Raw genomic sequence first — 27,225 nt, 5'->3', positions numbered from 1 at the left:
TGAATACTGAGAAAGACAACTGACATCAGCTTAGCTGGGGCAGAAACCGTAGAAACACTTACGTGGTAACTTTGATGATGCTGGAGGCTCAGTGTGGACCACTTTGGGAATGAGAAAGTCCTGAGAGCACAGTTTTAGGAGGGGGACTGTACATTCAGGGCCCTTACCTCCAGGAATCTCACCAAGCACACAGCCAAGAAAAATGACTGTGTCTTTGTCAGGGAGGAGGAGAAAGGAACCTTTTGGAAATATGTGCAATCTGTTCTCTGTGACAAAGACCTACCTCCAGTGAACAGGCCTTTATCAGAACTGTGCCTAGAAGGATCTGGGGGCCCTGCTATTTGTCTGTACCCTCTTGCTCCTCCCATATACATCCTTTCCTTTATTAAAGCCTTGGGTAGGTGGCAAGTATGCTCTGTGCAGTTGTGAAAGTCCATTCAGTGGTTGGATCTGTTGAGATGGTTATAAAAAGCAGTGTTTTTCTGGCCTGCCAGTTGGAGGCTCATAGATTCTCGAGATATTCGAACTGGTAAAAACCTTTGCACTGGTAAACGATTGTAATCATTTGGGGAGAAATAAATGCAATTTTCAGAGCCTTATTAGAACCCGAACCAGAAGCTTCAGGGTAGAGCCTGGGGACTTGTATCTGGAACTCTGATCAGGTGGTTCTGATGATACTTTGGGAACCCTCTAACCTAAACCCTGAGAGATCCTCAGTCATCCTGAAGCCCCATCCAGGGCCCTACATGGCAGGAATGTGTCTTGTCTGCTGGGAAGAAGTAGTCTAATCCACAGCGGGGAGAAAGCACAGTGTAAATAAATAGAAATCAAGGAAACCATTGGGTTAAGCACTTGATACATCCTGACTTTTAAACTTTTACAGTAAATTGCCTAATAAGCTATAACTGTTTACACATGTTGCAGTCAACCTCTAGATGTATTATTACAAGGATCATCCGAACTAGTAGAAAGCAAAAGCAGGTGTTATGCAACGGTCATATCTGGGAACTGGGGAAAGGATTGCGGCTGGCAACAACGGTCACTACACAGTTTTAGAGCCACCGTCACTGTCCCAGGCTTTGCTGCTGTCTGTAGTGGCCCCACAATGGTTTAGGGCTTTTTCTCCCCATCAAGACAGTGAGCCAAGCATTCAGGAGCCACATCTCGGGAGCATTTATCCACCTCTGAGAAGTCAGCCATTTCTAAAATGACCTCTCCTTTTCAGAGATACATTTTGTAATAATTATTGACGTGGCCTCTCCTGCCCTCAGCCACAGCCTCTCTTGCTTCTCCCCCCTCCCCAGACTCCCTGGTCCAGAGGAACAAACTAAATTGACTTGGAATCAAAGTGCCCTACGCCAAACACAATGTATCTGAAACCAATTTCAAAGAAACCATGAAGACTGCAAAAAAGTAGCAAACCTGGCAAAGGAAAAAGATTTAGATCTCAAGGACATATTGATGGCAACATTTGTAAACATTTATAACTTACCAAGCAATCTAACGCAAAAGTTTAGAAGACAATATACGTCACATGTTTTTTTCTTTGGTTTAAATTTATTATTTATACTGTACTTTTTTTTTAACCTACGTGTGTTGGACTCTTTTTTCCAGACTTTTTTTTAGGAAGTGGAAATGCAGGCATATCTCTTGTGATTGAGTGAGATGTGGAATGTCTAGGATTCTAAGACAGAAAATTGTGCTAGTCTCTGTGTACAGAGACAAAGGAAGAGACTATATTAAGGACTAGGATATTCTTCTCTGGGAGAAACAATCCCGAGGCAAGACTGAGGAACTAGTCTGTGGGGCTTGGGCAATGAATTTGGGCCATTGGGCTGTAAAAACGCGAGTTATACATATTTGTGTTTCAGATCCTGGGGGTACATTGAGAGTCCTGGGAAGCATGACAATGGCAGTTCATCGTAATTGGCTGTAATTACATGTGCCAGTCGGGGGCTGGGCAGGAAGCAGACGGCTCACCAGAAGGTTCACACCCCTGTTTATTGAAGAGCTAGATACAGAGATGTGAGCAGACTCTGAGGGATGACAAGGCGCCATGAGGCAGGCAACCTCCAGGCCCCAGGAGACAGGAAAGGAAAAAAGCAGAACCGCCTGGTGCCAGACGGCAGGTGGGCAGGATGTGCGAGGCGGGTGACGGTGATGACCCCACCCTGACTCGTCTCCCCTTCGGCTTTCTGATCCTTGCCAGTGTCCCCTATTAGGTGAACCCAGAAGAAGCCAGAGGGCCGGGGAGCAGCCCACATAGGACACAGAGCCAGGCCAGGGAAAAAGAGGGCAACGCCTTGTGCTGGAGAGACTTGTCAGTATAAACAGCATCGGGAAGGTCTAATCTCTGAGGCGTATTGGTCACCTTGAAATTCTTCAAGGCTGTGTTTTCCAGCAACCAGAGCCAAAGGGCTCAGAGTGCAGAAAAATGAAGGGAGTTTGGGAGGAGAGGGAGGAGCTAGGACTTTGCATGCCCTTTTGGCTCCCCATGAACACTGGGATTTTCTGGATGTTGGGAAAGTATGGGATGTGAAAAACCATGCTGGCATCAAACAGAGCTTGAGTTCAAGTCCGATTCTATCCTTTTCTGCCTGTGCCACCTTCGCGTAGCTACTTAACTTCTCTGAATGTCAGTTTCCTCGTTGCTAAGTGGAGGTAATTACGCCTGTGCCTTAGGGTTATTGTATGAAATGAGACACACAGACGTGCCAAAATGCCTGGCATGTAATAGGCAATCAAAGGATATTATTGTTTCTTTCGTGCGCAAGTTATGGTAGTACTGGAAGGGTCAGGTGTAGACTTCTCCCAAATTCTCGTGATGACAGCGAGTCATTAGCTGTAATTCCTTCGTAAAAACCTCTGACAGAGAAAAGTGCAGTACGGTTGGACGGGTCAAGAGAAATCCCTGCTTGTCACTTTAAACTTTTTTCCTCAAATGTGTCACCCAGTGAATTGTATCTCTTCTCATTAACTATTCTGTGGCTCTTTCTCCAGTGGGGGAAAGCGCATCGCTTCAGCTGACAGTGCATTCGTATCTTTGAACACAAGATGTATGAGGGGTAGTAGCTATTTCTCACCACTCCCTGGATTTTGAGGGTAAGTTCAGCCTTATCATTTTCCAGCTGAGAAGCCCAAGGTGAGAGATGAAGTGTCTTTGCCATTATCACAGGGCTCAGAGATAGGAACGTTCAACCCACTGAGCTGTGAGCCAAAGGCATTTTGTAGGGACAGATAATTTTGAAGTGAATCGTATTTATGAAATATGAACTTCAGCACCAAAATACCAAAGTCCTCACTCTTAACCTCTTGTTGAACGTTAAATAAAATGGTTGTAACTGGCCAGACTCTACTATCCTCCAAATCAGAGCAAAAAACTTAATTATCATTTAGAAACCTCACGGGAAATCACATTCCACTGACTTCGTAATGAGGAAGGGCTCTAAAAACATTCGGTGTCCTGGTGGCCGGTTTGAGGGAGCCAGACTGACTCAGAACGTGACCTACACACATGCATCTAAATATTAATGATTTAATTTATTAGACTCCAAGTTGGCTTTTGAGTGAGTGAGACAGGATGGGTCTGTCCAGTTATTTACAGAAATCTTAGGACTTCCCGTGACTCTCGTGCAGTGCTGAGTCGACCTTGGCTATGGAAAGCAGACTTAATTAGACCTGACGTGGTCCTCTCCAAACACAGTCCTTCTGCAGCCTGGGACCGCAGGGGCAGAAGTGCTCCCGTTAAGGCGTGTGGCGCTGTCCAGGAGGCACCTGTAGCCGGCCAGCAGAGAGGGTCTCTCTTACAGTCACCCTTGCACAGGAAGCCCACCCAGGATGTGCTGGCTGAAAGAGACATGGGCCCTTTCAAACGTCCACAGGGAACTTGCTTTTACCATATCGACGGCGTGGCCGGGGATGCTTTTTGTGAGTCCTGCTTACTCATTTTGGTGTCGGAGTGCAGTCGTCTTGGGCTTCCGCTGCTCCTTCATCAATGCGGAGTATTCCAAGAAACGGAAAATCTGGGATCTAAACCCTGACGGAACCCCACGCGGGTTCTGAAAATCTCTGCTTATACGTCTCGGTGTCCAAGAAAACTTTGACAGAAGAAACAATGTACTGCGTGTTCTACTCTCACCATCGAGGAGAGAGAGACGTAATGCCAGAACGGATCTCAGTAACGATGGGGTGTCCAGAATCCAGTTCCAAGTGGCACCGAACTCCGTGCCTCAGTGTCCGTGTGGCTTTAAAAACAAATCGCGAGTTTTCGACCACTGCCTCGACCACAGCGAGTCAGAGTCCCCGCGACCTGGGTGTTTGAAGAGCTGCACACGTGGTTCTTCCTCCCTCGGTGACCTTGGTAGCCGGAATCTGAATCAGTGTGTTAACAACGGCGTGCCGTCCCAGACTCGAGAGCATTCGGGCGATCCAGACCGCAAACCCTTTCTCTCTCTCAGCCTAGCAGCGACTACAGAGGTCTCCCTGGACCTCCCCTGTGTCAGACTCGTGCTCTGAAGTGTAACCATCCTGTGGAAGGCTAAGTCATTAGCAGACTTTAACTTTATAGATTCCGGTGGTTAGTAGACTATCACAAGCAGGCAGTAAAAGCACTCACTTAAAGCTTTGGTCTCCGTTGGGTTGAGAAAGGTTTTGGATCTTGAATCCTCTCGAGAAATACTGGCCTGAACGTGGTGTGGCTGCAAGTCACAAGTCACCCTAGCGACCAGGCAGCGTGGGAACAGGGGCGGAGGTGTTATCAGGCAGGAGCAGGGCTCTAGTTCAGGGAGGGTCCCCAGACCAGACGGTCTGTTTCTCAGCACTGCCTGGGGGCGGGCCAGGCTGTCTGCTCAGTACGCAGGAGGCCGTTGCAAGGATGTATCACATCCTTCTCCAAAAGGGCAGGGATGGAGAGGCTGAATCTTGTGCTTTTAATGGTGAGTTTAATCCTGGGAAAGTCGTAGAGGAAAAAGTCACATCTTCTCCTCCAAAACACTCACTTCTCTCTACACACAAGTCTTTGGGTTTTATGGAGTTTAGAGACTGTTGCGGGGAAAGGTCAGAACGTGGAAAGTTCTATCAGTCAGTCGAATGTGTGTGAACCCAATCTGCTTGATTTTACTTTTCCCTTTGAGTCAATCTATTTTAGTGTCACATGGGGTACTGTTTAACCTGCCGCTCGATTTAAATGAACTGTGCGTAACAACTAGTCACTTCAGTGGAAAAAAAAATGCATTGAACTTATAATTTGATAGCATGAAGTCCCCAAAACTTTTCTAATTCACTTACCTCTTACTTTTTAAGAATGTGCATTGGCAAGGTAGCCCCAGCTAGCCTCAGTTATTGAAAAATACCCAGGGAAATGACATTTTCCATTTGGGGGAAAGTATCTTATTTATTAACTCAGGATTAGCCAACCACTGCTCTCATTTTTTATTAAGTTTTACCCACATCTTTCCCCCCTGACATCTTTGGTAACACATCCATTGTTGTAACCCCAAGGAAAGTAAACACTGAATTCAAGAAATACAATAAACATCAACGCCAGTGACATTTTATATTCTGTTTAATCAGTGTCGTAAATACATGCCTCAGAAAATAGTCTCACCCGGCCAGTATTTATATAATTATATACATAATGTTTCCAGTATTTATGGTGATCTTGATCCAGTTCACATATAATGGCTGGATTTCAGAGACATTAAGAAGCAGAAGATCAACAGGAAAACTCTCTCACCAAGAAAGATATTTCTGTGTTTACAGCCCCCTGAATTTTTTTAAAAATTTTTTGTTTATTTTTGAGAGAGAGAGAGAGAAATAGAGAAAATGAGCATGGAAGGGGCAGAGAGAGACAGAGACAGAATCTGAAGCAGGCTCCAGGCTCTGAGCTGTCAGCACAGAGCCTGACGTGGGGCTCAAACCCATCAACCGCGCGAGATCATGACCTCAGCTGAAGGTGGACGCTTAGCCGACTGAGCCACCCAGGCTCCTGAACAGCAGCCTGAATCTTTAAGCTTTGCAGATGACTGCTAGGCAGAGAAAGGATTGGGGTGACCTGACTTCCTCTCCTTCATGAGTACTCTGACTCTAACCTTCTGCTGAACCATTAAAAAACCTACATTTCCCAAACTATATTTTCTTATTGCAGGCATTTATAGAGATTGCAATTACTTCTAGGGGGAACTGTCATAAATATTGCATTGGAAGTTAGTCAAACGTTTATAGCTTTATCTCGGAGATGGAGTCACCGGTAACATGTGAATCTGTTTGCCATTGGTGTTGACTAAGCCCTCCTCAAGGTACCAGAAGCATTGTATTTTATTTGTGCTTCTTATTCTGATCGAACGAGAACATTATAAAGAGCCTCACTGAGTCTACAGAAATGGCAACTGTGTTGCTTTAGGAAACCGGCTCATAAATTTATCAGAAAGAGCTCTGTTTATTGGTTTAGGCCTGTTTATTTGTACCAAATGCAAAGATTTGCTTTATTCAAGAAGTAAGCAAATTTCAGTCTTACTTTTTGTCATTATGTAATTGGTTGTCGATAAACAAGATAAGGGGAACATTTCTTAGCTGTTAGTGGTCAAATGGATAAGGCCTTGGCCTGAAGACTTCATCACAAAAATCCATTCCTTGATGAAAGGCACTTACAAAGACCAGCCTCCTGAAATACCACGTGACAAATTTACAGAACTCTATGGTTTTGTGGTAAGTGTGAATGCCTTTATCTGATGTATCAATAGATCAGTTTGTGGAATTTGTAATTAAAATGTCAGTGGAGAGCATGGAATCTCTCCGAAGGTCCAGCTCATCATTCACTATCAGGTAATTGAATCACTACTTGGCCTGACTTGAGCTATGGTAATCAGGCCCTCAGGCACTTTGCAACAGCAAAATCACTCGCATCATTTGCCTTGGAAGTGGGAAAGATCAGATTCTATGGAGTGAAGAGTTCTCTCCCTCCGTTTGGTCAGCGCTAAATCACCGTATGTCCGTAGAGCTCATTTGTGTCCAGTTTTTGTAGTAAAATGAGACGTTTCATGTCCTTTTAATTGCCTCATGGATTTCAGTTACTAGTTGTAAACTGACGTCTCAAAATTGGCCCCCAGGTAGTCTACAGGTTTCCAGTCTACAAAGTCATCATTATTTTTAAGCTATTGGTAACTCTCATCCTTAAAATTCAGATTGTTTTTTAAGAGAGAGACAGAGAGAGACAGAGCACGAGTTGGGGAGGGGCAGAGAGAGGGAGAAAGCATCCTAAGCAGGCTCCCTGCCCAGTGCAGAGCCCAGTGCAGGGTTTGATCCCATGACGCTGCGATCATGACCTGAGTCAAAATCAAGAGTTGGATGTTTAACCAACGGAGCCACCCAGGCACCCCAAAATTCAGATATTTCTAATAAAACCCATGTTTCTGGCTTCTGTAAAATAACCCAAGCTCTGGCAACACCAGTCCTGTAACAACAGTTGCTTGGTTTGAGTAGCAGATGCCACGTTTAGACAGACAAGTTCCCTATTCTGCCACATTCTACATCCTTTTCTGATTTTTACCCTAATGAGACTTAGTTGGCATTTATAATCATGTTTGCGGTAGCTTTTGTGATAGTAGACCTAAAAGGAAAATAAAACATTGCTCAGAAAAGTTGCTCATCAAAAGTGGACAAATGACAGCCAGAATGAGAGGGGCATATGTCTTTGGAAACGGTCATGGAATTTTCTGGAAATCTGTTTTTCTAGATTCCTTGCATCTACTCATCCATGGGGAAGAAACATGCACATTCAAAAGCAGCTCCTGGCCACCATGCTCCATGCTCCAAACCCTGTGTGTGGCTTTTGTGGCAGTGCCACGTCATGGGCTGTCAGGGACGCAGTTATTCTTCCTCACGAGGGAGTGCTGAGGACCGTTGACCACTGTGAACCCTTTTCCCAGCTAGCAGGCTTCGTTTTCCCTTTGTGTGATTTTCTGTCATGATAAAGACAGAGTTTTCACCTTGTTGCAGAACAGTTACCACCATGACTTTGTTTCACAAATTACAGAATTAATATAAATTTGGGCTGTTTTTTTTTTTTTTTTCCATCTCTGCCTTGTTTCATGCTGCTTTACCTATCATCCCTGGGGCCTCAAGGAGCCATATTATGATCCTATAGATCCTGGAGCCCGTCAGACTTTGTCTTCTAGCTCAAGTGTTGCTGAAGACTCCAGTGCAGGGAAGGGAGATGGATGCAGGTGTAATCAGAGAGACAGGCTGTTTCTGTGATTTGTGAGAACTGTCAGATATATAATTATAAATATAAGGTGCAAGAAGATGAGATTAAGATGCTATTTGGGGAAAAAGAAAATCCAGTTAAGGTATCCCCAGTTTCCAAAGGGAATATATATTGCCAGAGCAAAATAATGGGCAAGAAGGCAGTTTTCATTATGCTGTGGCCTTAGCTCCAAACACAATGCAGAACTCCACTGCACAGAGACATAATCTGCCTGCACCAAGGGCAGGCTTAGGATCTCTTACCAGTGCAGTTTTGAGGGGAGGCAATCACTGGGATTCCCACCCCTGAGTCTCAGATCTCCCTTCTTGAATGGCAAGGGTCTGAGGCAACCATAGCACCAGCTGCAGCCGCTGTGAGGCTCACTCTTCCCACTGTCTCAGTACAGCGAAATGGTTCTAAAAAGAGAGAAGGCAGCCAAATGAAACAGAGACGCCTGGGTTTTTGGCGTGTCTCTGCCTTGCCTCTCAGGATTATGGAAAAACAGCGTCAGAAGGCAGAATGGATATTTATGCATACAGTCTCTAACTCTTTTGAAAGATAGGCACCCAAGGGCAATAGTCAGATTCATAGAAAAACTCCTCCCCCGTGAAGATGAGCTGAGCACAGGGTCTGCAAAACAACGTATGTGTAGGTAAGCTCGTCACCAATTTTACTCATGTAACGTAGAGCATTCCGTTTATAAATAATAATAAAATATACAATACTTTGATTATGAATTCTGTATCAGCAATTGATTCTTCCAGAAACTTTCATTGATTTTTGCCAGACTCATGTATCCATAGCCAAACTGTGATTGCAACTGATGAATGAGTGTAGTTCCGACATGAATGTTGATTCATATTTTCATTCGCATTAACATGTAAGATGGAAATAAAACAGGGATGTATGCCGGATCTTCACTCATTTGTCAATGAAGTGAATGACTTTGCTAAATACTATCAGAATGTAGTTTTTGAACACTGTAAGACTAAATCATCAATTTTTGTCCTATTCACAATATAACAGCTACAGACACATTTTTGACTCTAACCTGCATTATTAACTTCTTTTCCATCACTTTGTTAGATGTAAACAATAAACACAATGATAAATCAACCTTTGAGTTACTTCATCTGATGATTTCCACACTGTAAATACCATCTCCGAGGCTGATGTCAAGCTCCAAGGTAACATCATTGGCAACATGCAGTTACAAAGAGGTCACAGTGGCATGTTTTATAGTATTAGCATGTTTTATAGTATTTCTACCTACAGATACAGTTAGAAGTAATTAACCACAAAAGCATAGATAATAGTAAAATGTAGTCATCTAATTGTGAAGTGAACAGTTTTGAGTATTTTTTACCTTCAGTTTCAATGAAATTAATTTGTAAGCTTATATAATTAAAATTTTAGTAATAGCTAAATAACAACCAGCTTACAGTATTCCTGAAAATTAAGCGATCAGTTAGCAGAAGTTGCTTCCTGCCCGCCACTGGATGAGAGAAACCCAAGAGAGCATCACAGACCCTTGACCGCACTTTCACGGACCACCGGTTCAATTTCTATCTGTGTACCTGTTCTAGATGAGGTGGGCTGGTCAGTTCCTAAAAGCTTTCATGAATATCTTTGATCTTCTCGTGGAAGCTTTTTTAAGATGGAGCCTAAAGCCACACTATACTCTAAGATGCCACTCATTTTTAGGTGAGTCAAAGTGGCATTCTTGCTAAGAAGACAGGGGCTGGATTCAGATCTGCCAATTTCTAGTTGTGCCAATCTTTGGGAAGCTATTTGTTTTCTCTGAACTTTGGTTTCCTTATCTGCATTATTTTAGTGCCTGCAGTAGGGTTCCAGTGAGGCATAAAAGACAGCCTGAGTGATACTGCTCAGCACAGAGCCTCGTACACACTCAGTACTTGGTCAATGGTAGATCTGCTTCCTCTTCTTGTCCCCCTTCTTCAGACCCAGCTCCCAAACTGCATCGTGTAATACATGCACCAAAAAACAGCATAGCCAACGTGTTAGTGGTGACAACAGAGGTTAGTTCACTTAATCCTTAGTGTAACATAGTAAGGTTAGGTACTCTCCGTATATTAATTTTACAGGTGGGGAAACTGAGGGCAGAAGTGGTAAATAACTTCTAAAACTCACAGAGCTAAAAAATAAAATGGAAGCACAGCTCTTTTCTGATTTTGTAACCCAGTCTTAAAAACTGGTTTATCAAGATATGACATGAAATACCCTAAGTTGGGAAATTTATGAAACATGAAAGATAAATTCTCTCTTTTTCAAGTTTTTTTTATGTTTATTTATTTTTGAGAGAGAGAGAGAGAGAGAGAGAGAGACAGAGCACGAGTGGGGGAGGAGCAGAGAGAGAGGGAGACACAGAATCCGAAGCCGGCTCCAGGCTCTGGGCTGCCAGCACAGAGCCCGAAGCGGGGCTCGAACCCACACGAATCGTGAGATCATGACCTGAGCTGAAGTCGGACCTTTAACCCGCTGAGTCCCCCAGGCGCCCCTCTCACAGTTCCAAAGACTGGGAACAGCAAGATCAAGATGCCGGTTGATTGGGTTCCTGGGGAGTCCTCTCTCCCTGCTTGCATTCTTGCAGTGTTCTGACATGATAGAGAGAGGGATCCTTCTGTGTCTTCTTGTAAGGGCGCCCATCCCAGTCGCGAGTGCTCCGCTCTCGTGCTTTCCTTGGTTTCCACACTAGACAGCATGGTTGTGGGAGCCGCGCGTCAGTCAGGCACCTGCACTGCTGTGCACTGAACTGTTCCCCAAGCGTCTCGGCTAATGAGCACATCTCTGTTCCCCTCTTCCTCCCTAGAGAAGAGTGTACCTGCCCTGCTCTCTGGAACCAGAGGAAGTGGCTTCTATCATGTCTTTGTCTCAGAGCATCATGCAACCTTGGCAAGCAGAGGGCTGTGGCGATTAAGAGCAAGACTGTTCAGAGTCTGGCCCTGCCACTTACTACCCTTGTGAACGTGGCCAGGCCTCCGTTTCCTCAAGCTAGGGGGTGATGGTCATAACAGCATCCGCCTCATAGAACTGCCACGAGAGGGAAGTGTGGCGATGTCTGGGAAGCTCCCAGGGCGGTATCTGGCCCCAAATGAGAACTGACTAAACTTCATGTATCCTCTGTTTCCCCGCTTCTTCCCCCTATGTCACGACCTCCGTCTGCACTGTCATATTTATCCTCTTCACTGTATCCTCCTCATTGTTAACATCATCACCAATGCCAGATGAGGCAAGGTTGTGAGAAGTGAGAGGGCTCAAAGGACTGTCTCACAGGGGACCAGGAGAAGGCTTGGGAAATGTGGGATATTTTATTGATGATGGTGATAATAAATAGCACTTACCTTTTCTCGCGATACTTACTAACTGAGGTGATGCATCGATGTCCTTCTCACAGGAGCTCTTTGGGACCAGTATCATCGCCTTCGGTTCACACAAAACAGGAAGTAAGCTCAGAGGAGTGAGGTGAGGGTGGACATCTGTGAAATGGGGAGTGATACGTGATGCCAAGTGTTAGTACTTCAGTACTCATCCTCTTTCTACGTTTATACTTTGGCTATCAAAAGAATAGAAGAAGAAACGAGAAGACAGAAAAAAAGGACATAGGGACAAAGGCAAAGGGAAGCGTAGAGAAGGGAGAGAGAAAGCAAGCAGTGCCAGAGCCTGTACGTGTCACATAACACATTTGAACACGAGTAGGGACACGGGTCTCTCACCCCAAAGAAAGGTTCTGCGTAGGGATGTGAAGCCCAGGGGGGTTATTTACCAGCCTGGGGGTCGGAGTGAAGGGAGGGTTCAAGTGCACGGAGGACCAGGGTGTGGGGGGCATTGGAGACTTTCTCAACAACTTCACCTTCTTCCAAAGTATACCCCGCAAGTGCGTCTCGGAGAAGATCTTGCTGGGAAATGGGTGCTGGCGACTGGTTCTTCTGTTTTCACCAGAAGGCATCAAGGCATCCAGAGAGAAGCAGTCATCCGGGCAAGGAGTCAAAGTTGCTTTGTGAAGGCAGCCTTCATAGCCGTTCCCGGTACTGCACGTGGCTGTGCCTGTTTTGAATACGACCATTTCCTTTGTTTTCCTGAATAAGTTTAGATGGGCGTGTTCCTATCAAAATAGGCTCCCTTTATGGAACCCTAGCCATACGCAGAAGGTCTCTAGAATATTCCAGATTCCTGATTATTTAACACTGCTTCCTACTTATTTTTCTGCTCTTGTATGTGTAAAATGTGTCACCAGTGAAATGTGGACTCTGTTGGGTCCTAGACTGACCCTTGCAGATAACTATTAAGTCAGGACCCCGTAATTAACGAACTAGATAGTGATCAGCATGTCTCTGTAGAGTGTTGGTCTTGTTTCCTCTCTTACTGCTAATTTCTTTTCATGTGTCTCTCCTCAAATTGTGAACTGCTAACACACAGGGATATCTCTCACATTCATTCATTCATTCATTCATTCATAATTGCTAGTTTACTAGTTAATAAAAAGATCAAGAAAATCAGTTGAGAGATTTATATTGCTCAACCATCTGTTTCCTTTCATCCTTATTTATTTAAGATAATTTTTATTTCAGGCATTCTTTGTTTACTCTGCAATAGATTGACTTGTCTCCTCTTTGGGAAGGATTTTCTAAAATGTTGCACTATAAATATAAAGCTAACGAAGAACCAGATCTGCTCAGTTTCCCCTTATGGCATTCAAGGTTATGTGGTCCTCCGACGTGAAATCCATCATGGTGTTTTGCAAGCTTTTATCAGCCATGACTATAAAGTAGTGGGATTGATGGGGTGCCTGGGTGGCTCAGTGTGTCCAGCTTTGGCTCAGGTCGTGATCTCGCGGTATGTGAGTTCGAGCCCCGCGTCGGGCTCTGTGCTGACAGCTCAGAGCCTGGAGGCAGCTTCAGATTCTGTGTCTCCCTCTCTCTCTCTCTCTGCCCCTCCCCTGCTCATGCTCTGTCCCTCCCTCTCTCTCTCTCTCAAAAATAAACATTAAAAAAAATTTTAAAGTAGTAGGATTGAAAGTCTCTTAAAGAGAATTGTAACAGAATTGCAGTAACCATAGTAATTTCAGTAATACCATGAGAGTAATGTCATATCTTCTCCATGCAAATTTCCTGATGTTATCCTTTTTATTAGAATGGGTTGTATTTTTACCTTCTCTCACCCAGTCTTCCAAATTTCTTTCAATCAGAAGCAAATCTAATTTGAATGGAGATCATGACTATTTAATTGCCTTGCTATCACTGAATGTGGCTGTGATATAATATAGTTAGAAACAATGGTATAAGTTATGTCTCAGTGGAATTTTCAGCTCAACGTCCCATGATTTTTATTGTCTTATCCTCTTGGATGAACTGATTTTGTACTTACATTAAAAAAAAAAAGGTCCATGCATTCTGTTTGATTTCAGGGAAGAATTTGTGCTTCATGAATATAATACATTTTATTGCACGACCTTCACCCACTTATCTGATTCTCATTCTGATTATGTGCCTTTCATTGCTTTTGAGCTATTTTACAACTCCTCAAATTTTAGATAGCTATTTAAATGACTACTGTCTATCGAATAGTAAAGAATTTAGTCTATGGAATAGTAAAGAATTTGGTCCAGTAGAGGGACAAATCTAGCCTCTCCATGGAAAAGCCACTTTTGCATCCATTTGGAAATTCATGTCAATATTCCTGGTTTAGAGACATGCCTATTTTAAATTTAACTTCGAAGTGGTTTTAAAATATGCCTCGCTCTCCCATTTAATAATGAGTTCACTAAAACTCATTTGCATGTGTTTATTTTATATCTGTACAAGTGTTACGATTTTACCTTCAAAAAAAAAATCCTTTTGTAACAATCCCACTATCTTCTCAGTGGAGCTAGAGGGCCACCTCTGTCCCTCCACTGTGTCCCGTGTCATTCACTAACATTTAGAAAGAAGTAATAGCTCTCCTTTCGCTATTGTCCTGAGGACTTTGGTACCACAATGCATTTCAAGTGAATAGTACCAGTGGCTTTCTAGCTAGTCATCTAAAAATTAGTGGTGGCATACTCAAGAAATAATAGTAGCAAAGAACGTGGCCAAATAGAGATGTGGCTGTTGGTAGAGTGTAGAGCTTACATCTCAGTTATGGAACAAATACATAGTGGTTAAGATGTCATTCATTAGAAAATGATTCTCTATGTTTAACTTATAATTTTATGAGCCTGAAGGTAAAAGCAGCCTTTATTTAATGTAAGACTTCTTATTGCTGCTAAATGCAAAAGATCAATTGTTAATAGGATTCTCCTTTACGGTGACACTCTATTCATGTATTTCAAAGAGGATTAATGCAAGGATAAATCCTTCTTGTAAATGCCATTCATTTAATGCCAGCTAAGGCTACCATTACCGTGGGAAAAGATCAGAGTCTTTTAAAATGGTCAAATGTGGGTATTCAGTGGGGAAACATAGATGACTTTTACATATCTTTATTCATCCTATTTTCCAGGACACAAGTGGGAGCCTCTGGGATTTAAAACCACTCTTTGGGATTTCCTCATAAAATTGCTTATTTCTGTGTATTTGTGTGTTGTGTGTGGCAATCTTTTCCCACAGGAAACAAGAGGAGACTCTGAAAGCTCATTTATATTCAGAATGTTCATATTCAGGACCATGCTTAGAAACATTTATTTGGTGGTTGTTGTTCTGGTAGAAATCCTTGGGAAAATCTTTCTAAGTGTATTTTAGGGGAAAGTGTGTCCCTGGGATAGTTACTTGGATCCACATCAATTGAGGTAAATTACTTGAATGACAAGGGCTGCTGCATATGAGTTGATGATGTTGAACAAACAAAAAACAAATACGATTTTTAGTAGAATAAAAAGTGAGCTTGACAATACAATTCAGGTTTGACATTCTCAAAAGTTTGAGAAGGTCTTGGCATTCGGCAGATGATTTCGTAATGACTAACTTCCTCTTCCTGAAGGAAATAGTTGTAGAAACAGCCTAGCAAAGAAGGCACTGATTAGCCATGCGGGCTTTGACAAATGCAGACATGAACCAGGAAAGCAGACGCTTACCAGCAATTGATCTCCTCTCTCTTAGCCTCAGTTTCCTCTTCATAAAATAAGATACATCTTCAGGTCCTTTGAAACTCATTTATCCTACAGTTTGGAATTTGACAACTTCATTTTTATCTTTTTGTTGTTGTTGTTGTTCCATCAACCAGTTACAAAAGACTAGGTTAGAAAAAAAAAAATAGCTAGAGGTTATAAGATCATTTAAGGACAGACACATAAGCTCCTGAAGAGTGGAAAGAAAAATTAGTGAGAGAGTCTATGAGAAGGAAGAAATGACCTTCTTTATTGCTTTTTAAAGTCTTTTTGCGGGGTGCCTGGGTGGCTCAGTTGATTAAGTGTCTGAAGATTTTGGTTCAGGTCATGATCTCACAGTTGTGGGATCGAGCCCCCTGGTAGGGCTTTGTGCTGAGCATGGAGCCTGCTGGAGATTCTCTCTCTCTCTCTCTCTGTCTCTCTCAAATTAAAAAAAAAAGGTCTTTTTGCAACAAAAGTTTATCACAAAACTGCTGGTAAGGAAAGTGAGTAGTAAAATTAAGATCCTCTGGGTGCCACAGCCAGTTCTTACTACTGTGACTGACAAATTATTGTTTTTTAAAAAAGACTTTGTCATTTACTGCCCAAAGAAAACAAAATTAGACTAAACAAAGTGACAACCGAATGGAACCCCTAAATCTCCAAATTGTTTTCCCTTCAAGCGAGGGGCTTTATCTTATTCAATTTTGGGGATGGCATTAATGAAAGTGGGCTTTTGCTTGCTGCTTAGAACATTAGCACATTAGGGGCACTTGGCTGGCTTGGTTGGTGGAACCTGCGACTCTTGATCTCAGGCGTTGTGAGTTTGAGCCCTGCATTGGGTGTAGAGATTACTTCAAAATAAAATCTTAAGAAAAAAAAAAAAAAAAAAAAAAGAACATTAACAGGGTAGTCAGTGACCGTATCAGAGATATTTCTGTATTTCTGTGTGATCCCAACTTGGCTTATGATTGTCTTAAAAAATTTAAAAAAGTTTTTAATGTTTATTTACTTTTAAGAGAGAGAGCATACACACATGCACGCACATGCAAGCAGGGGAGGGACAGAGAGAGGGACACACAGAATCTGAAGCGGGCTCCGGGCTCTGAGCTGTCAGCACAGAGCCCAGTGCAGGGCTCGAGCTCACAAACTGTGAGATCATGACCTGAGCCGAAGTCAGATGCTTGACTGACTGAGCCACCCAGGTGCCCCTTAAACATTTTTAAAAATGTTTTTATTTATTTTTGAGACAGCGAGAGAGAGACAGAGACAGAGTGTGAGCAGGGGAGGAGCAGAGAGAGAGGGACACACAGAATCTGAAGCAGGCTCCAGGCTCTGAGCTGTCAACACAGAGCCCGACGTGGGGCTCGAACCCACGAACCGTGAGATCATGACCTGAGCCAAAGTCGATCACTTAAACAACTGAGCCACCCAGGCACCCCAACTTATGTTTATCCTATAAAAACCAAAGAAGTCAAAACAACTGTCAATCATGACATGTCCACGAGAACACTTAGAAATAGAGATGATCAAGAAAAAGAAAATAAAAATCCCTCACTATTCTGCCATCCAAATACAAATGTTAGATGTTGTTACCCATCTAGTAAATTACTTACAGAATAAGATTTTATTGTACTTAAACGATATAGATGTATAACTTTTTTCCTCCTCATTATACCATGAATCTTTTTATGTTATTAAATATTATACTCATGTATCTCTTTTGGTTTTAAGATGGTCTATTGTATGGCCTTCCAAAATTTATTGAAATAATTTCACTTATTGAGTATTATGCTATTCCTTATTTTTTACATGCATCTTCCCTTGAATTCTTTTTTTTTTTTAATTTTTTTAAATGTTTATTTCTCAGAGAGAGACACACACAGGGGACAAGTGGGGGAGGGGCAGAGGGAGGGAGACACAGAATCCAAAGCAGGTTCCAGGCTCCAAGCTGTCAGCACAGAGCCCGTCGCGGGGCTTGAACACATGAGCTGCGAGACCATGACCTGAGCCAAAGTAGGACGCCCAACCGACCGAGCCACCCAGGCACCCCCCCCTTAAATTCTTTCAGTCAGTAGACATGTATTGAGCATTTACTGTATCCCAGACACTGTGGTCGATGAAGATGTTATGCACAATGGGATACACAAGGTCCCCCAGCTCACATGGAGCTTCAGTCGAGTGGGAGATGAGTATAAATCTCAAACTCATCATGTCTAAAACTTATCTCATTAGCATCTGCCCAAAAATACTCCCCTGAAGCCCTGTGATTCACTTAGACTTTTGTAGTCAAGCCGAATTCCTTCCTTTCCCTCGGTTCTCATAACCGAAAATTCACTGATTGTATCGATCGTCCATTCCATCTTCTAAAAAAGTTCTTGAAGCCCTTTCTCTTCTATGTTTCCATTATCATCTCTCTAGCATCATCCAGTAAAGTTCTCATGGTCTCTTACAGGACTATCGCCATCACTCGTTACCTCCACAGTCTTGGTAAGTACTGGTTTATGACCAACTCTAGGTTCCCAACTGCATCTTTTCAAAGTCCATGAGATTCTGTCTGCCATCCCCATCCCGAAGTCCATGAAATGTTTTCTCTGATGCCCCTCTTCCATCCCATTTTATGAGTCTTTGCTGATGTTCCTTCCTTTGCTGTTCAGTTTAGACCCAGTATTTCATACCAGCATGTTAGTCCCAGCTTCCTCAGAACACAACACGACTCACAATGTGCCTGTCAGACATTCTTCAATTTTCTATTTAAGAATATTATTTAATAATTAGCTCTCACCTTCACTGGTTTCTCAACTTTTGGCTGGTGAAGTCCCTTTCCCTGAAATATTGTGAACATCAGATAAGCAGAGACCATCTCTGTCTGAGGAAGGACAGACAGGCTGAGGCTCACCTTGCTTCAGCTCTGTGGCCATGCACTGCAGGCGACCCCCTGGTGTCCAGGTGGCCTGCCTCCCACTGAGAAGTCAATGTAACTGAAAATGGTGACATCAAGTGGAAATATTTATTTCTCACTTGGGATATGAGCCTAGAGCCTCTTTTATGTGTGAATAAAACCTTCTAATGTGGCAAATAGGCAAAATCCACATGAGGTCAAGTAGAGCTGGATATAAAGACTCAGGTGACATGTATGCTTCTATTCCCTTTCCTCGTTATAATGTACAGAAGTAGCTTGTGGGAATTGAACAGCCTAACCTTTGTGGCACCATGGCATACTACTGATATTAGATCCAGCTCATGAGTTCCTCGAGAAGGAAACAGTCACACAGCCAATGGCCAAGATGTCAGCAGGTTGAAGAAAGATTGACCGATGGCTTTTTGACATACCTGTGTATGATACTACCTTCATGATCTAATTTACTGTAGCTCAATTACAGGGCGATGTATTTGAACCCAACGCTGGCCCAGTTTCACATACAAACTTGTAGCAGCGATGCACTCTAAATTGTCAGAGGCAGGTGTTACCCAGGAGAATCATGATTCCACACGGTTGGGGAATTTACTGCCCAGGTATGTTCCAGAGGGGTGGTGGTGCTTTTAGCCTAAAGTACACAGGCGGAAAAGGACGATAGTGTCAGATGAGCAGATGTATGTCATTCCTGTGCTAGCGAGTGAAGCAAGAGGCTCACTTTTATAAGACATAGTGGGGGAAAGAAAAATTGGCGTAGGGACGGTGGTGCAGGAGAACTCTACATATCCCTATTTGTGGTGTAAAGACAAAGGGCTTTCTATGAAGAGCAAAGGTGCTGAACATGCACCGAATACCACTGAAAACGAGAAGTAGGAGACAGGACAGAGCAAATATTCAGAGCTGACCCACAATGAGGAGCAGCTAGAGACCGATGTCATTGTGACGATCACAATGGTAAATCATCTTTACCATCATGCTAGAGGACTGAGTACCTACCTAGTGTGAGTTAGGTTTGTGCTAACCGGTCTATTTCACATAATTTTCCTATCAAGACTATGAGGTAGGTCCTCTTATTATTGGCATTGTATAGGTAAGGAAATTGGGAAGGCAAACTGCCTTGACCAAGGTCATCTTGCTAGTATGTGCTACTCAACAAATCTGCGTCTAAATTTAGCTATTTTAACCTCCACAGAACATAGCCTTACCCAGTCAATGCCAATCGACTCAATGATATCTCACCATAATTATATACATTTATGCTTAAGTTAAGGTACTTTAACTGTATACAATTCTCACGTCGCCATTAGGTTCAGACCTTTTCAAAGTTAAAATTCAGATTTAAATGCCACTCATCCAGGTACAGTTATGAATAAGACATTCATACCGAATAGATGCCTTCTGTCTATTCTGGTCAAATGTTGGTCTATTCTAGATACCAAATGTTGGTATCTAGATTTAGCATAAACCGTACCTTGTACAGAAATATCTGTTAAGAACAGGTTTTGTTTTTTTTTTTTTCTGGACATGCTGCTCAAATTGTAGTTGTTGTGATAATTTAAAGCCCCTCACTTGGAGAAGAAACCCTCCCAGTGTAAGCGTATAAACTCAACCACTGAGAAGACATGCCTTCTGTTAAAGCAAAGTAAAAAGATTTTGAGGTGAAAACACAGTGAACGTCTTCAGTCCTTTTTTTTTTACTGGCCCTTTCAAACCCATACGAATTGTCCTTTGTGCTCTGTGTTCTCTGAAAATAATTGGTTTTATTAAAGTCCTTGTGACGGCCTGGTTAGTTCCACATCAGCTGTGACTTCCAGCCAGCTGGCCGCTCTTCTTTGTAGAATGTCGCCCCTAAGTTTTTGGTCATCGTTTTCTTCTAAAGATTTTCTCTCTTGCTGAATAAGAACGATGGATTCTTACTAGTTACTTTGTTGCAAAGAAAGAAAAGTCCCAAACAGTTGTCAAGTATATCATCTAATTACGGTTTTATTTGATTGCTCATCTCCGGGCCTCTCTGTGGGACCGGGAAATGGCCGTCTGATAAACTAGGCCTTCTCTTCCTTTGTGATTTGTGTACATTGCAGCCCAGGGTTATTAAAAAGATTTTTCTTTTAGGCAGAACATTTTTCCCCCCTTGGAACTTGTATTCCCCTGAAATTCAGGAGCAAAATTATGCATTTTTTTTTTCTTCTGTTGTATCAACAATACGACTTTTTTTCCTGCTCAACTTTTTTTCATAACTCTGCTAGAATTCACCTCGTGACATGAGGAAATGTGTATCCCCGTTTTCCCTTTGAGTGTTGTGCAGAACATTCTTCATTACTTTGGAGAACAAGGAAGACGAAAGATGAGGGGTATGACAATCAATGGAACGGTTAATAATTCTAAGCAGTGATTTTCCACTGGGTAAAATAATGCCATGGAAGCCTTTCTAGCTTTTCTGTAGCTCTCAGGGTTCTGCCCTGGTTCACTTTTGCCCTGTTCTCCTTCTCCGAGGACAGGGTTTCACTACTTGTCCATCTCCGTATCCTACAGTGTGGACCTTGGGAACCCACAGAATCTCTACCTTCTGAGGATAGTTAGTCTTCATAGAAATTCTTGAGAAGGATAATATTGCCGCTGACTCGAAAATGAGTTTCCTGGTGTTGGACCGACGGCTCACTGCCGGTCCGGTGAGTCGTGACCAGGGTCGTAAGGTCGTGAGACAGTTTGAGGAGCCCGTTGCAGACCTGAGGGCGGGGTAGGTGTATTTGAATTATGACATCATTAGGAATTGTGACTGGCCAAAGAGGTGTACCATTTGTCTTCGAGAAGATTCTCTTTTTGACAGCCTTTAAATGCACCTCTCATTTCATATAGTTAGCTTTCTGTACTAAGGAAAGATGTTTAAGATATTTTTACAGTCTTACTTCATCTCATCATACCTTTCAGGCACCTTGACTCATTCACATTCAGAACCTTACAGTTCCCGAGGACACTTCTTTAAGACCTGAGCTTCTGTGCTGAATCACTTTGTGACTATCTAGGATCTTTTCAGGTTTCCAAACCTCGCTTCGAGTATTCATGGGATTATCATGTTCAAATTATTTCTCTGGTTCCCCATTGTCCTTCTAAGGAGAGCTAATGAGAGCTCTTAATGGCAGAGGCAGAAGTTTCTTATAACTTCGTTGGCCATGTCTAAGAAATTGGAAAAAAAATATGGTTTTCATGTTTGCTTTCTGATATATAAATGAAAATCAAATCTGCATTTATTTAGGCAGGAAACAAATGGGTCTATTATGGTGAAAAATATAAAACAGGAAAACCTGGTTAGAAGGACATTTTAACTGTAATGGATATCTTTTGAGGCTAATGATATCGGTTAATTCTTATAAATTTTACATGTTTTGATTTTTGACATTTAATCTTGGCAACCTTTGAGGCTGATTTGTAACTCTAGAAAAATCAGTCATTTCAAACTTACCTTGCTCGCCTGTTGATAGATTCACCATTGGTGATTCATTCCATCCAAAGAGGAAAAAAGAGTTTTTTCCTTTAATTCAAATATAATTAACATACAGTGCTATATTAGTTTCAGGTGTGCAATATAGTGACTCAACAATTCTCTGCATAACTCAGGACTCGTTACAACAAGTGCACTCCTTAATCTCCATCACCTATTTCACCCCTCCCCGCCCCCGCCTGTAACCATCAGCATGTTCTCTGTATTTAAAAGTCTGTTTGTCTGTCTCTTTTATCCTTTGTTTGTTCATTTACTTTGTTTCTTAATTTTCACCTATGGCATTTGTCTTTCTCTGACTGAAGTATTTCACTTGGCACAATACTCTCTAGGTCCATCCATGTCGTCGCAAATGTCAAGATTTTTTTTCTATTTTTATGGCTGAGTCATATTCCATGGCATATATAAACACCTCCTCTTTATCTGTTCTCCTGTAGATGAACACTTGAATTGCCTCCATATCTTGGCTACTGTAAATAATGCTGCAATAAACATAGAGATGCACATATCTTTGTATTAGTGTTTTCATTTTCTTTGGGCAAATACCAGGGGTGGAATTACTGGATCATATAGTGATTCTATTTTTAATTTTATGAGGAATCGCCATAGTATTTTCCACAGTGGCCGTACCACTTTGCATTCCCACCAATAGTGCAGGAAGGTTACTTTTTCTCCACATCCTCACTAACACCTGTTGTTTCTTGTATTTCTTTAGTTTAGCTGTTCTGACAGGTGTAAGGTAACATCTCGTTGTGGTTTTAATTTGCATTTCCCTGATGATCCATCCAGAGAGATTTTAATAAATATATCTGAGACTCTTAACAGCAATATCAAAGCACTGAATGTTTTTCTGGTCCAGCCCCAGATCAGAACCCTACGTAAGATAGTGTATCACATTGTCATCCTAGTTCACTGGGATATAAGGATTTTTGAGGTTTGGTCACTCAGTAGCTGGCTTATTTGGACAATTAAAACATGAGAAAGGCTTTTTAACACAAAGAGGTAAACCAGCAGTAAACTGCCTTTCCCCTTAAATATTACCTGTCTACCTCACTGCGGATGGTCAAATATTGTACAACTTGTAGAATTATGATTTCAGGGTTGATTAAATCTTTGAAAGCTGATTTCTTTAAGTTGGGTTTGGTCTGAGACTGAAGGCATAGACAAGTCCATGCTTATAAGTAATGGAACTCCCTAAATTTCTGTTGGCTGATAATTGATCTTAATTGGGCGGACCACAGACTCCAGACTGGGAAGTTAACACGGGGTCCTGAATGGCCTCGGACATATCCTGGTTGTTTAGATAGCCATTGCTTCCGTAAGAAAGTCATTACACGTACACGGTTAAATGTGATTTACGTGATTATCTTTACCTACACGATGCTTTTCCTATGAGTAAACTTAGAAGTCAGAAAAAAAATTGTCTACGTATCCTTACTTTTATTTTGAAAAAACTGTTACTGCAACGAATGTGCATTCATGAGCACGTGCCAGAGAGTAATGTAGATCACGTGTAAGCCCTTGCAAAACTCTCAGGCCGGCCCCCTCGGCACAAGATGATTAAGATCATATGAAGCTTGGAGTAGCCTTACTTCCAGTTTCTACAACCTGATGGAATATTTTATTTTTATTTATTTTCTCCTTTCTCCATGCACTAGAAGTGAATCAAGTGGCTTAGCACGTGTGATTCTGCGGCTACCAAGATGTTGGTGTGGAGGTGAGTATCTGCAGGTGTTTGCATTTAGGACACACCCATGTCCATTTGAACCTATTCAGACGTTTCTTCCAACGGTCCAGAGGGCAGTATTGCAAGGCAAGGCCACAGAAGGTTCTACCAAGGTTGCAAAGGAATGGGTTCAATCCTCAAACACAGCTTTTAAATTGAATTAAAGATTTTTGTTGCAAAAGAACCCATAAAACAGGGGCGCCTGGGTGGCTCAGTCGGTTGAGCATCTGGCTTCTGCTCTGGTCATGATCTCAGGGTTTGTCGCTTCAAGCCCCACATCGGGCTCACTGCTGTCAGCGCAGAGCCTACTTGGAATCCTCTGTCCCCGTCTCTCTCCGCCCCTCCCTTGCTCAAAAATAGGTAAGCATTAAAAAACCCATGAAACAAAAAGGCGTTACTCAAACTGTACTCAAACTGTAATGATCCTTTCCCCCATCTGCTGAATTTGTTTGCATTCCTTAAAGCCTCAGGCATCGAGGAGGCAAGTTTGAAAGCTAGCCGTTCACACCTCCGGAGCTTACTCATCTTGAACAAGGCAAGGTCAATGATCCTGCTTAACGACTCTGTTCCCAGCTTTTTAAGGTCCGCTATTCTATGTACGACTGATCCAGCACCTAAAAGCAAGCTTCAAATATGATTGCACTCTGAAGACTCAGAAGCTGGCTTTTGGCTTCCCAGGCCATTACTTTCCCTCTGGTTTTAGTTTTGGCCTTAGCCTATGTCTTTGAAATTCTTCTCTCCTGCCTTGTCCAGGAGAACCACCACCTATGATGACACTCTGCCCTTTGCCTACAGGGCACCTCAGAACTCAGAGACCAGATCACAAAGAAGGGCAGTTTAGGGGCACCTGCGTGGCCCAGTAGGTTAAGCATCGGACTCTTGATTTTGGCTCAGGTCATGATCTCACGGTTCGTGGGTTTGAGCCCCGAGTCGGGCTCTGTGCTGCAGCGTGGACCTGCTTGGGATTCTCTCTCTCTCCCCCCCGCCTCTCTCTGCCCCTCCCCCACCCTCTCTCTGTCTCTCAAAATGAATAAACATTAAAATAAAGCGCAATTTAGTTTCAGTGCCCTCAGATGTTTCTCTTCCCTTCAGAGCCTCTTATTAAAGATATATGTCTGGGGGGCGCCTGGGTGGCTCAGTGGGTCAAGCGTCAAACTTTGGCTCGGGTCATGATCTCACAGTTTGTGAGTTCGAGCCCCGCGTTGGGCTCTGTGCTGACAGCTCAGAGCCTGGAGCCTTCCTCAGATTCTGTGTCTCCCTCTCTCTCTGCCCCTCCCCTGTGCGCTCTCTCTCTCTCTCTCTCTCTCTCTCAAAAGTAAATAAACATTAAAAAAAACCCTAAAAATAAAAAGATCTATATCTGGGCTGAGAGTGTCCCAGGTGGAAGAAACGGCAGATTCAAAGCCCTCTGGTCAGATCATCTGAGGATAAGTAAAAGAAGGGGGTCGTGTCTGGAGCACAGCAGCCAGTCAGAGTGGTGGGAGATGCAGTCAGAAAGACTTGGCAGGGGCACAGGTGAGATCATGTAGGGATTTGCAGGAAGAGGCAAAGATTTTGAAGTAATTCCGAGCTGATGCGAGAAGCCCCCGGAGGGTTTTGCAAAAGTTAGCTACAGTATCTGATATATTTTAAAAAGGAACACCTTGACCATTGGGAGGGAATGAGTGGAGAGGCATGACAAATGTCTAGGTGAGGTTCAAGCTCTGGATAAGGTTGCAGGGGGTGAAAACCTGTCATCTTTGGGTGGTAGAGCCAGTGAAAAGTCTGCATGTGATATTTTCAGTTACAGCACGTGAGGCAGAACTCGGGTCATTTGGACACAGCTGAATGCAAGGTTGCTAGAGACGCTCTGTTTGGGAGAGCCCTCTACCAGATACAAGTAGAGACTTCTCTTAGTCTCAGAGGACAACTAGTATGCTACGCTACAGATGATGTGTAAGTCAGGCCTGAACGAGAGGACTTAAATAGAGGATGCAGATTTAGAGACATAGGCTCCTATCTGCCAAAAGACACAGATACTGCTGTGTCTCTAGTCCTCGGGCGAAGGCGAGAGCTGTGTCCCGCCCTGTTTCCGCTCACGATCGCCATGGGACACGTCACACCAAAGCCACGTGACCTATCGTAACACCTACTTTGCTACTGTTTAGGCTTCCGCGGTTGACGAGGATTCAGCCGAATGATGTTTCTGCAGCGGGTGTCACTTGGGATCTCCTGAGGCTGCCGCAGACGGCTAGAAAGTCCGAATCCAAGGTGGCTTCGAGATATCTCGTGCCTGTGGGGACGACTGGAAGGCTCGGCTCTGGGACGTCGGGACGGCCAAGCTTCTATCTCCCTCCATGCTGTTTCAGGGCTCCTGTCTCTCTCCACGCGGCCTCTCTAGATCACGTAGGGGACTAGTAGTCCCTCCAGAAGGATAGCAGACTCTTTACATATCATCTCAGGCCCAGAGGAACTTAAAAACAGAGGCTGCCTGACTTAGAGATTAGCTCCAGGACTGGCGGCATGTCACTTCTGCCACATTCACTTGGTCAAAGTGACTCACAGGACCAGATCCGCTGTGTGAGGAGTCAAACCAAAGTGTGGATGCCAGGAGACGCGGCTCCTTAGGGGCTGTCTTCGCAGCCTAGCCGCTCTGTCCTTTGAGGCCTAGAAAGGCTGATGGATATGGTGTGCCTGTGTCAGTGGGAAAGATATTAGAGAACAGACTGAGGTACAGACCATGGTTTCCTTCTGAGACCACTGCACGGTCTGTGGGAATGCCGTGATGGAGAGCCATAGAAAGGCCGTGGAAGGCGACCACAGCATCTGGTGCTGCCGTGAGAATCGGGGTAAGTGAACCTCTCTGCTCTCCCATGGGCCAAGGATGTTCGATAAACGTTATGACAATAGGTCCTCCTGGGAACACCATGAGGAAGTATCATCTCGTCTTCATGCCTGAGGTTGACCACTTTGTCCCAGGTTCCCATCTAGGAAGTGTGAGAGCTTGTGGGATTTAGTTCTTCATTCTCGCACACTTGACCGCTCCCCGTGCTGACTCACTTTGCATTTCGTGCCTCTGTGGTTTTAAACACGCTGTTCCGTGTGCCAGGAATGCCTCCTTTTCCTTCTGCTACCTGGACATCTATTTTCTCAAATGTAGCTTGGGACGTCATCTTGGAGATGTTTCCCGAGAGCGTCTTTCTCCCCCTGCATCGGCTCCCGCCCTCTCTCTCCCCCTTAGGTGACTTATACATGTTTTAATTGAAACTGCAACTTGAAAATGTGTAACTCCAATCACTATTGTCTCTCTAATAGACTGTGAGCTTCTGAGGGCACCTTTAAAAAAGTCTTTTAGCCACAGGACATTGCTCAGTGCCTGGTAGTAAGTGATTTTATCGATTACGGATTGAATGAATGAAGGCATACTCCTTGCCTTTAGACACACATCATAAACTTGTGTGGCAGGGAGAGGGCATCAGCGTAGGCAGTTAGATTGAGCATGAGGGCTGGGGACCCGAGGGGTCTGGGAGAGTGCCGCGGTGATTGCAAAGGTCTCAGCTGTACCTGAAGACACCCAGACTCCCCCTTGTAGTGAAATAAATAAGACAGCTTTTTTTAAAATGTTTGTTTATTTTGAGAGGGACAGAGTGCGAGCAGGGGAGGGGCAGAGAGAGGGAGACACAGAATCCGAAGCAGGCTCGGGCCCTGAACGGTCAGCACAGAGCCCGATGCGGGGCTCGAACTCACAAACTGCAAGATCATGACCTGAGCTGAAGTCGGCCGC

At 43.4% G+C, this 27,225-nt stretch overlaps 1 long non-coding RNA gene across 1 annotated transcript in view; it reads left to right on the top strand.

Moving 5' to 3' along the window:
- Positions 1 to 27,010, top strand: part of LOC122202806 — a 146,323-nt gene extending 119,313 nt beyond the window's left edge. Inside the window, exons 4-5 of the long non-coding RNA XR_006194889.1 lie at positions 23,395 to 23,453; positions 25,610 to 27,010. This is a non-coding gene — a long non-coding RNA (uncharacterized LOC122202806). The remainder of the gene's footprint in view (positions 1 to 23,394; positions 23,454 to 25,609) is intronic.
- The last annotated feature ends 215 nt before the right edge of the window (positions 27,011 to 27,225 follow it).

Source organism: Panthera leo, chromosome D2, assembly GCF_018350215.1.
Source record: "Panthera leo isolate Ple1 chromosome D2, P.leo_Ple1_pat1.1, whole genome shotgun sequence".
Lineage (NCBI taxonomy): Eukaryota > Metazoa > Chordata > Mammalia > Carnivora > Felidae > Panthera > Panthera leo.
Note: the sequence above shows the minus strand (reverse complement) of the source record. Positions and strands in the feature narration are given on the sequence as shown.